We start from the raw sequence: 12,500 nt of genomic DNA on the forward strand, positions 1-12,500 counted from the left end.
ATCAAGCTTCAGTGAGCTCGGCTCACGCCAGGTGGCAGGACAAGGCCAAAACCCATGACCTCAAAAAAGCTCCTGAAAGCCCTCAGAGCAGAAGTGAAACCCTCTCCCAGAGCACCAGCTGCCCCAGAGGGGCAGGAAACATGTCAGATTCTCCAGAACACCGGGGCCCTCTTGACATACTTGACCACAATTTGCATCTGACAAGTGTGGCCGTTATGCAACCGGCTCCATGTCTCTTCCTTCCCTAAACCTGCTGCCACTGGGCGGGGGGACTAAACGTCATGTGCAACAGTCAGTGCTTCCTTGATTAAAGAATATGTCTCTTTAATTGCAACGAATGGGACAATTAAGATTGATAAGAATATTTCTCTGCGCATGATGTATAACCAATTATTATGAATAAATATAGTGACAAATATAACCAGAAGTTTTATTATGTGCCTCAATATCTGTTTGTATGATGATCATGAGGATAGTTTTATGACTGATGATAACTAATAGTTTGATAGCTGTACAATCATGATGGATAGTTTAATCATTGATGACAATCCAAATGTTATCATCGAGACATTAAATGGCTCAAACTACAGCTAGAGCAGACATTTATACCACTATATTTTTTATAGGGGTGTTAAAATATTACTACTACTTCTTAAAACATATGAATCACCGTGAATTATGTTCTCGCTAAATTGTAAAACACGTCTGTATGCCCTCACAAGTGAAGAATGCAGCTTGAGGTTTGAGGTTTGAGGTTACGATGGAACATCAACTTAGTGATCTCAGAGATGCTCAATGCACTAAAATCTTTTCATGAGGACTTCCAGCAAAGTTATTTTTCTAACGCTAATCAAACTCAAACCAAAGCGGGGTTAATCTTTGCTCTGTTTGATGATTTATTTATCATCATCTGATTTCAGGCCTTCATTGATGAGTTTTTAACGTAAACAGTGCTCACCTAGAGTTGAGTGATTCACCTCTTTGGACAGGTTCCCAGTCGTGTGCTCAAAAATACATCTGATGGTGTCGCCGTTCGCCCATTTCGCCTCGCTGATGACTAGGTAGCTGCTGGCGCTGTAATTAGCCTCCGAGCCTTTCTGTTCGCAGCTGCTGCCCTCCAGAATGTGGTCGCCATTGCGCTCCCAATGAAATTTGTGCTTGGAGGGGGAGAAGTCCCGGGCAAGGCAGGCGAAGGTAGACGTCTGATTGTGAAGACGTTCTTCCTCAGATGGGAGCATCACATAGAGACTGGGAAGTCGTATATGCTCGACTGGAAACCAAAGAAACATTCATATTTTGTGAACAGGTTCAAAGAGATCTGGGTAGCGTTTCAATTAAAATAGCAATTATGTAAACGTGTAATTTTAGTGAAGGATTGTATCTTTCATGAGTACTTATATTAAGTCCCTTTTGTATTTTATCACTTTATGCTTGGTGTCAAGTTTATGTTAAAGGGTTTGTAGATTGTAGATTTGTAGATTGTAGATTTTTTTTTGTTGTTTTATTTCAACTTACCACGCCTCAGATTCCCACACATACTTTTTCAGGTCCAGGTCACAACGAAAAAAAATGCTGACTTTAGAAATAAAGCACCACACTGAACACAACTCCATCCCTTTTTAATCATTTTTATTGCCATCATGATTGAAATCCAAAATGTCAAATCACATTCAAATAGGTACGTACAAAGTCTAAATAGCATTAGTTAACAAAAGCTTTAAAAATGCACAGGTTGATGACACAGGCAAATTAATATATGAAGGAGAATAAAATGTACGGTACATTGGGGGAAGGATTCTTCATTTCACCTGAAATAAGAGATGTAACACATCAGCCATTAGTAAAGGCCTCATCCCCGTGTGTGTAATGAAGATCATTTGTAATTAAAGTGCAGAGAATATCAATAACAATATAATTTTCATTAGAACGGGTCTGCTTCTGTGTCTGAGGAGCTAAAATGTAGAAGCTAAGACATTTGGAATGACATAAAACTGCAGAAAAATACAGTATTTGTTCCTGCATTTTGCATTTTGTCTGCACAGACCAGTAAAGATTGCACACCCACCCCCCACGATCAAGTGCTGGCTTGAGATGGCGTGAACTCAAAAGATATAGCTCCACAACAGTGATTGCAACAAGTACCTTTATCCAGTGAAGACCAAATCAATATCTTTTTCCCTCAAGGATCGCTGAACTATCTAGCAAGTGTGTAAACCATCATTATGTTATTTTTGGTTCATTCCATTAATATAGTATATCAATAAAATATCACTAAGAAGCAGTGTGATACAACAATGCAACACTTCTGATTGTTCAGGTGGTGGGGGCTTAGTTTGCCCCTCCGCTGTGGCAACGCTATTTAGCTACTGACTTTACCTTGATGATAGTGGCTCCTGCACTGTAAAAGAGCATGATGAGGAAGAGGAAGATGAAGGTGAATGCTGTATTAGCCATGCCATCGCCATCCATGCTTTGATAATCTGTCCACACAAGGCAGATGTCTACAAGGGGCAGAGGTGACAGTTAGACAGCTCAGCACAAGCCGGGTCTGTATTCTAATTCTGCATACCACCTTGGAGATACAGTACTTGCACACAGATTGCAGGGGTTTAAGAGACACAGTACTTGTACACAGATTGCTCCTGCAGTGTTTGCCTTAAGTTCATACCTGACTAGTCTTGCACGTCAATTGAGAGGAGCGAAAGAGGTGAATGTGTTTTTAGTTACACACCCTCTTGTTTGTGTCTTGGCTTGCTGCTGTTGATGCGGAACTTGGTGCAATATAGCCAACATGTCAGTCCATGATGTGAATGAGCAGAGGAAGAGGACCACCTCAGCTTTTTGATACAAACACAGCACAACTCTGGGCTAGCTTAGCGACAAACATTTGACACAGCTATGTGACACAGAAAGCACATTCAGCTCAGTGGATGTTCTTGTAAAGTATTCTTGTTTTGTCTGTTGTCTTTGACCTGTGATTTTGCTCTGTGGTCTTGTGAAAGCTAACTGGTCAACTGGGGGCTTTTCTTGCATTTTGCTTTTCTATTCATCCAACATCTGACTGATTTACTTAAGTGAAGGAAGTTAAGAATCCAGGACTTCATCTTGACCAAATATCTAACACCAGCTATGCCATTAGGGAAACTCAACACTTACATCACTTTTTTTCTGAAACATATTCCCTTAAAATAGTAGATACTCAGTGGCTGTTATATCAGAATTGGGAAGCATACAATGACTGACAATTACAAACGTGAATAATGACATGCTTTTTTATTGCTTTCAATTTGATTTTTTGCAAACGAGGGGAACAGCACACACACAAGCAAATGGGAAGCACACAATATTACACAATCACAAACGTCCTTTTAATTCACGTGGAATCAAGCACGCAAGAACACAAGAGTGACACCTACGTGCAGACACACACACAACAACACACGCATTGACACATCAGACGCTCTTGCACTGTGGAAGATTCATGCTTAGACTGACTATGCTGGGCTTCTGGGAGGCCTTGTCAATGGACCTGGAGATCATTTGGACACTGGCCTCACTGGCCTCATGGTACACAACACAGCTAAACACCACGTTCTCCCAGTCGTATGCACTGACGGTAAGCTGGCTGTACACCGAGTATTTTCCATTGCCAGTATTCATTACACTGGTGATGTTCCATGTGTACTTATCTGCCACTGGCTCATCATCAGCAAGCCAAGACACAAACACCTCCTTGGGGTGGAAATCTTTGGCATAACAAGTTAGGGTCATGTATTCGCTGAGCTCACGCTCTGGGGGTGGCATTAGGAAGACGGAGGGCTTAACGTGCTCTCCTCCTGAAAACGGGAGAACCATGTTAGTCCTTGCATGCGGGTCAGCCATGGTGCCTTATCTGAACATGCCTGTCTACTGGCAAAACCTCCCCAAAATTGAAATCAGGTTCTGATTCAATCTGATGTTTAAATTGAACAAGGCGGATGTACAGGTGATGCACAGCCAATAATAATGTGTGTTTTTTTTTAACATTGTCCAGCAATCACATAATTAAATAACATAGTGCAAAGAGCAGATGTTCAACTTACCCGTTTTTCGTTTGTAGGACTTTGTTAATCCTGAAGGAACCTTTTTATGAGGGATAAAACAGCTGAACTCTGTACCATTCTGCCATTCTTCAAATTTGATTTTAAGCTTGATGGTGATGCTGCCAGATTCTTCCAGAAGGCCTTCTTGCTCGTTCCACACAGTTGGTTTGCCATCTTTCCTCCATTCTATACCTTCTTTCGTAACGTCTGCAGTGTCACCGTTGAATTTGCACTGAACCCAGCCCTCCTTACGAACAAGAAGATCCTCGGAAGAGGGACCTATGATGTCAGCCTTCACTTCAGCAGCATCTTCATCGCAGTCACCTGTGAGCAGACAATTAACAACATTTAGAGCTTTTCCCCACTAATCATTCATGTACAATTAACATCTTTAAAAAAATGTATATACTGTATATTGTAGCCCATCTTAACTTAATCTAAAGCAAAGGTTGTGGGCTAAATGATGATAGAATTACAATAATTATTACTGATATATTTAGTAATAGAATAATAATAGAATTATTATTACTACTTCATTACTTGATAACTTTACAAACACTGGCTGTTTACCTTACTTGTACGCTACTTTTACTAATCTACTTCACTGGCTACTGGTTTCTGTAAAATAATATAAACATGCATTTGATAAAAATAAAACCTTACCCCTCCTAAACTGATATCCCACTGATCTGGATTTCTCTCCGGTCTTATGCTCGGAGATGCATGTGATTTTGTGTCTTGACGTTTCCACATATCCTCTGGAACTTGCAGGTAGCTGGTAGCAAAGTTAGTGCCATTCACTGTGGAAGTAAAGCTGTACCAACTGGCCATTTCCTGCTTGTCATCGCCTTCTTCTTTCATCCATTTAAATGTGTGCACAGGCGGAGAAAAGCCAGCAGCAAAGCAGGCAAAGGTAGCAGTCTTATTTTGAGCTATCTCTTCGCTCGTGGGTTTCGTTAAATACAGACTTGGACTTTGCAGGACTTCCTCTGCAAAACAAACACACAGACACAAATACAGAAATTTGTGCAGATGCTCAAGTAGTACAGGTGGTAGCCAGAAGAAAGCTGACTTTGATTGCCTTGTGAATTGGCCTATTATATTTCATAAGTGGTAAATGTTGCAGTCTGTTGCCATGAAGGGTTTGTGTGCAAGATACATTTTTCTCATCATTCATGGTTGTCAAAAAAAGTCCCTTGCTTACAAGGAGAGAGAAATTAACTTCAGGTTGCCATCCCACCTCTACCACTGACGCAAGCACAGCACGGAGAGACACAGGCAATATCAAAGCCCCATGGTATGTCGAAGGCAGCAGTTAAACAGAGGATTCTCACAGAACACTGAACAGGAAAGACAAATTATTCGTGTCTTTAAGGGCTTTGCTCTTGTGAGAGTCCTCTGTTTCAATTCTCAACAGACCACAGAGCAAAAAAAAAAAAAAAACATACAGAAGCCAGGGGTAATACAGGAGTTAGATAGGAATATGGACAATAACAGAGATGATGCACTTCAAGCAAGCAGATATTAAGAGGTCAAGGGTTTGGACAAGTCGTGATGCATACCTAACCACTTTCTAGATTACATCAGCATCCAAGAGTTCCATTTGAGAGCTCAGTGTAAGAAACTGAATAACGATGAGCAACAGCACATTGATATGACTTGTTTAGCTATTGTTTAGCATTGTTTAGCATTGTTTTGTTTAGCATGTCTTAAGGCCAGGTGCCAGGGCTAGTGTTAGGATCAGGGTTACAATGGCACAGTGGCATTGCTTTTTACATAACCCTAGTTAGCATACATACATGGTACCATTTCTCTGGTCTCTGTAGCTGCCGTATACAAATTCACCATTTTCCTGTTGTATTAATCAATCATAATATTTACAAAGAAATAGACATCCTTACTATTTTACTTTAATGAAGCACATTCAAATAAAGGGAAAGTCTCTAATGATTTTATCTGCGACTTGCATAGCAAAATCAGTGTGACTTTTTCTGAAGAAAAAGATTATTCTCCACCTACAATTATCTCAGTTTTCCAGTTTCTTCGTGTTGAGATGTTTCATATGATATTCAAAGAAATTGAATGAGAAACATCTGGCATGAGCATTAAAGTTGTATGCCATTTGAGGTAATCATTAACCTAAACGGTTGTCACTAAGTATGCATATTTCAGTTTGCATACATTTCAGGCATCAAATGACACCACTGAATGGAATTGAACATCTAGATGATGTAGCCTAGTAAAAGGCATGGGGTAGACTAGTAATCTCTTGAGAATGCCAAAATGCTGAGATAATGAATTTATATCTTGTTTAGACAAGATAATAAGCAAGCGGATAGCCAATCGAGAACTGTGACATACCATACCATACCCAGTGTCCTTATTAAACTGCACTTTAGTCAGTGAAAAATAATACCAATATATATACAGATTACATTTTTACATATTATTACTTACAAAGACTCTTCTCCTAAATTCTCAATCTAGACCCAAGGTGCATCTTGTAAATCAATATACCGACGTATCAGTTACATTGTACTAATTAGTTAATTTAATATTGAGTACATAGCAATTATCGACCCTTAGTAAAATGTGAATCCAAATCTTTCGATGTAAATGAGGTAGACATGTGCCTATAAGTAGGAATAGGACTGTAATACCAGATCAAAATACAAACGTAACTGATGAATTTTTCTTCCATATTTTAAAACTGGTTTATTGCCAGTGCCGCATATAGTCATAGGCCTAGTTTTAAACAAATGACCTGTGCAATTTGGTTGAGTTTCTAATGTTTGAAAATGTATATTTCATTATATAAGGAAGTAAACTTAAGTAATCATATGTTTAAACACTCCTGTGACATTGCAATTTCTCAATAATACTGAAGCAGGATTAGCCCTTACCTGGTTTAGTTAGAATAATGTTCCTGTTGCCGTCAGGATGCTCCAATTCACAAGTGAACGATTTCCGTGCTTCCCAGTCTGCCAGCGGGACACTAATCTGGCTGATTTTGGAATATTTGCCATCTTTATGGACGTCTGGGTACTGTATGAAGTCAGAGAGGTCTTTGCCTTGTGCATCTTTCCACTTATACTTCAGGGAGTTTGCTGGCGAGAATCCCCCCGTCATGCAACCAAGAGTGACCAGTCCATTGGAGTCAGAGCCACACTGCGAAAGTCCGAAGATGGACGCCGGTGCCGATGAGCCTCCTTATTACAGACAAATAAACAAAACAGATAAGGAAACAAATTAACACTCTACATTAGATCAATTATTAACTCCGATTTCTCCGTACGAACACACAACTTACCGGCTGTGACAGTAACCATAGTGCCTTGTCCCCAGTAATCAAATGCCCAGTTGCACAGAACTTAATAAACCAACCAAGTAAGACAAAATCTTTCTTGCCTTGAGATATCAGCGTTAATTTCCTCTCAGTTTAACTTCTTAAAACAATTTGATTATATTCCTTTGGCTATATCACTTAGTCACGACTGCATATTCCGTGCGTTCATATATTTTCGAAACATTAAACAATCCCAAATAAAATCCGAAAATACATTTCTACACAACTGATTGTAAGATGCTGGGCTTGGGGCTGAGATTCGCTGTTCTTACCAGATGAAACGGTGACCATTGTTCCTTTCCCCCAATAGTCAAAAGCGTAGTCACAGTGAGAATTAATCGCATGTTTGCCTTGCAAAAACTATGACCGGATCGATTTCACAGGTTTATAGATCCATATTTCATAGGACATGAACTAAATAATAATCTAGTGTTTCAAACAGGCTTTTGGATATTTTCGACGAATCTTCGAATTAGTCAAACCAAGCTACCAACCTTAGATATTCTGGCATTTCATTTCAAAGGCAGTGGTAAAGGTGATCAGTGTTGGGTTTGCCTCTTTTATGTTCATCCTAATTTAGAATAAGCGAGTAGTTAACAGTCTGCCTTACCTGCTGAGACGGTCACTGATGTGCCTTTACCCCAGTAGTCAAAAGCGTTGTCACATTGAAATATGTAACAGAAGCACCGGACAAATACTAGTAAGGAAAATGTCACATTCCATGCCGATGTATCCTACCGTTACTAAAATCTTAATTCTTATCACTTCTATGCATTATGAGAGCGAAATATCTTAGCGTAAGAAATCGGACGACATTGTCACACATTCCATTAGAGTAGGCCTACTACTGTCTTATACATGTTAAATTGCAATTTGTGGGTTTCACCTAATTTTCTGACAAAAGTAATCTAATCATCTGGTTCATAAAAAAAGTTTTCAAGAGAAAAAAAATAGTTAGATTTTAAATTAAGTTTTTCCTCACCAGTTGAAACCGTAACTGCTGTGCCTTTCCCCCAGTAATCGAATCCACCGTCACTGTGGCTAACTAAGTAACATTCACTGTACACAAACTTAAAGCCATCTATTTTAACCGTATCTATTCTTATTTTTTTTTCAGAAGACGTCCGATATTCGTGTTAGTTAAGAAAGACATGTTTGGTCTCACCTCGCCATATTTGTTCACATGGGTACTGCGTATAAGAATAAACATTTAATATGTCCCGTATTCCTTGAGCAATGAATGTTATTGAATGTTATTCATTGCTGGTATAATTTAAGAGTAATCTCATTTTTGCATCGGAAAATGTGAATACCTACCTGATGAGACTGTCACTTGAGTTCCTTTTCCCCAGTAGTCGAAGTAGTAATCACTGTGAGACAACTAATTGGGTCTTCATACAGAAAACTCGCACTGTTATTAGGTTAATAAACTACCACAACTGGCGCTATCTGATGAATATGAATTGATTAGACACTTACCAGAAGACACCGTCACTTGAGTTCCTTTCCCCCAGTAGTCGAAATAGCCGTCACAGTGTTCGATCTGGCTATCTCTTGGAGCAAAAACCAAAAAAAAGAAACAGCTTTGACTGCTGGCTTCCTTCGGGTTATCATATATTGGACCTAGTAGGAGGAGGAAACAAGCCTATTGGACAGATTTTAACATTAATCCTCCCCATTATTCAGGACAATTCATGACGGTGTTTCCAATTATCAAATATAAATATTTGTGATATGATTCAGGGAGATCTGCAGTAGATGATGATAGTTATCCAGCTGACCAAAATTTATATTTTACAACTCTAATGTGAAATCCTGATAGCAATGATCAGTCAGAAGAAGGGCATGAGGGTTGAGAAGTCCATACGGCAGTTGTTGATATGATGATGATATGATGTTGTTTGTACAAAAGTTTTACAACTGTGGGACACAACATTCCTTGGTCTCTTTAGTAATTTCCGTGATGTATCTTAAAATGCATGGCTATTTTCAAGTAATCCATTTTGTAAGCTGGCTTTACTTGAGTGTTTATTTGTTGTTGAGGTGTGTTACCCCCTGTCTTCTAAAGTATAAAAACTAGACCTCTCCAGTTTTTATTTATCATATATTAGCTTTTTTCCACTCTGGTGGACTCAATGCGTTTGAGTGTTCAACTTGAAGCAGTATGTATTAATAGACTAACAAAAAATGATTGTCTATGAGTCTCCAAATACTCCTTTTGAGATGTAACTATATACACAAACATACTAAACAATATAGTCTTATCAGTGCAACTGACTCTTTCATCATTTAATCAAATCCAAGTACTGTGAATGTTGACAAAGCACCCAGGGCACAAAGCCACAAGACAATGCGTGCTGATGTTTTGGGTCTTTCGTGTGCATGCAGCCTCATGGCATGTGTTTGTAGACACCTCGTGGCACATTGATTCATGAGATCTCCTCCTCCCATGTACTTATTGTATAGCTTCACAGAACATGGACTTTGGATATTCAGCATCTTTTTTTTTCTTATTTGCTCCATCTGTGGGCCAAATCTGGTGGGGACTTGGCCAGCATAAGAAGAAGCCATGTGACCACAGCCACGGCCACAGCCACAGCCTCAGACACAGCCACAGCCACGGCGAAAGACACAGACACAGCCACAGACACAGCCACAGCCACAGCCACAGACACAGACACAGCCACAGCCACAGACACAGCCTCAGACACAGACACAGACACAGCCACAGACACAGCCACGGCCACAGCCACAGACACAGCCACAGCGAAAGACACAGCCACAGTCACAGCCACAGCCACGGCCACAGCCTCAGACACAGACACAGCCACAGCCACAGCCACAGCCACAGCCACAGCCACAGCCACAGCCACAGCCACAGCCACAGCCTCAGACACGGCCACGGCCAAAGACATAGACACAGACACAGCCACACACAGACACAGACACAGACACAGACACAGACACAGCCATGTTTTCAGCAGTGTTGACAACAGAGCAAGCTCCTCTTCCCTCTTGTTTGAGTTGCTTTTCGCTCTTCAGATTCAGCTGTGCTCCCTGTGTGGCACCGCCACAGATGAATTAGGATTTAGACACCCTCACAAAAGACCCCAGTAAGAAACAAAGTGTACACTTAACTGTTGAGGTACAGGAGGGGAAGTCTAGATAGAATTCTAATGGGAAATCCACAATTTTCTAGGCATTATACTGGTTACGGTGACATTCTATTCTTTATTCTCTGCATAGTTGTATTGTTATTTTTCTGTATAATTGTATTTTTCATTTCATCCCTGTGTATAATGGTGATCAAAATGTGAACGGATCATATACAGGAAGTGGAACTTTTAAGTTGATAAAACAGAGCACACCTGTGGAAAACCTGTGGAAAAGGTTTGTACTGCCTTTGAGTGCGGTCAGGTAGCACATGTGCAGTTCCCTCAGCATCCTTACCTCCATCAGTATACTCAGCATCCTGACCTCACTAAGCATCTTGACCTCCTCAGCATCCTTACCTCCATCAGTATACTCAGCATCCTGACCTCACTAAGCATCTTGACCTCCTCAGCATCCTTACCTCCATCAGTATACTCAGCATCCTGACCTCACTAAGCATCTTGACCTCCTCAGCATCCTTACCTCCATCAGTATACTCAGCATCCTGACCTCACTAAGCATCTTGACCTCCTCAGCATCCTTACCTCCATCAGTATACTCAGCATCCTGACCTCCTTAAGCATCTTGACCTCCTCAGCATCCTCAGCATCCTGACCTCCTTAAGCATCTTGACCTCCTCAGCATCCTCAGCATCCTGACCTCCTTAAGCATCTTGACCTCCTCAGCATCCTCAGCATCCTTACCACCCTCAGCACCCTGACCTTCTTCAGCATCCTGACCTCCTTAAGCATCCTGAGTATCCTGACCTCCCTCGGTACCCTCAGCATCCTGAGTATCCTGACCTCCCTCGGCATCCTCAGCTCCCTTTTCTGGCAGCCACTCATCATCACTGTCACTGTAATTATCATCACTGAATTTCCCCCACCCTGATTGTGGCTTTGTTAGGCCTGCTGCTTGAATGGTTGAATGATGAATATCTTGCCCTCATCCAAGATGTGACCACCACCAATAACTTTAACCTTTTGTCCTGTCTGTATTAAGCTTTCATGGTGCCAGATACTTGACATAACCATTAGAATTGCCATTATAATCATAACTGTGACGGCTATTTTGTCAGGCTGAAAGACTGCGTATCTGAGACTGTGTTGTGCAGCACCGGCGCTCCACAGGGGACTGTGCTCTCACCTGTCCTGTTTACCCTGTACACATCAGACTTCACCTACAACACGGAGTCGTGCCACATCCAGAAGTTCTCTGATGACTCTGCTGTTGTGAGATGTATAAGGGATGGACAGGAGGGTGAGTACAGGAGCCTGGTGGACAACTTTGTGCAGTGGTGTAGGCATAACCACCTGCAGCTGAACACCACCAAGACCAAGGAGATGGTGGTGGATTTTAGGAGGTCTCAGCCTCCTCTGCTACCAGTCGTCATCGGGGGTGTCAGTGTGGAGGTGGTCAACACCTACAAGTACTTAGGAGTTCATCTGGACAGTAAACTGGACTGGTCAGCCAACATAGATGCCATCTATAAGAAGGGCCAGAGCCGGCTCTACTTCCTGAGGAGGCTGAGGTCCTTCAATGTCTGCAACAAACTCCTGCGCATGTTTTACCAGTCTGTTGTTGCCAGCGTATTTTTTTATGCTGTGGTGTACTGGGGAGGCAGCATAAAGAAAAGGGATGCAGGGCGACTGGACAGGCTGGTGAGAAGGGCAGGAGCTGTTGTTGGCAAGGAACTGGACTGCCTAACATCAGTGGCGGAGAAAAGGACCCTGAGTAGGCTGCTGACCATCTTGGACAATGACCACCACCCACTACATAGTACTCTTAACGGACAGAGGAGCATATTCAGTGGCAGACTCCTGTCACTGTCATGCTCATCGGACAGGCTGAGGAAGTCCTTTGTCCCCAGGGCCATACAGCTTTACAACGCCACGCAGAAGGGGAGGGGGAGGGAGATG

General features: G+C 41.5%; 1 long non-coding RNA gene and 1 pseudogene across 1 annotated transcript; both read right to left on the reverse strand.

Annotated features, from left to right (window-relative positions):
* Positions 1-1,612: 1,612 nt before the first annotated feature.
* On the reverse strand, positions 1,613-2,816 carry LOC122132516. The gene is made up of 2 exons (XR_006152213.1): positions 2,377-2,816; positions 1,613-1,808 (listed from the first exon to the last, which is right to left on the reverse strand). It is a non-coding gene; the product is annotated as an uncharacterized LOC122132516 (long non-coding RNA).
* A 442-nt stretch (positions 2,817-3,258) lies between these two features.
* LOC116221421 lies at positions 3,259-7,796 on the reverse strand (annotated as a pseudogene).
* Between the last annotated feature and the right edge of the window lie 4,704 nt (positions 7,797-12,500).

This window comes from Clupea harengus, unplaced genomic scaffold (genome assembly GCF_900700415.2).
Source record: "Clupea harengus unplaced genomic scaffold, Ch_v2.0.2, whole genome shotgun sequence".
NCBI lineage: Eukaryota > Metazoa > Chordata > Actinopteri > Clupeiformes > Clupeidae > Clupea > Clupea harengus.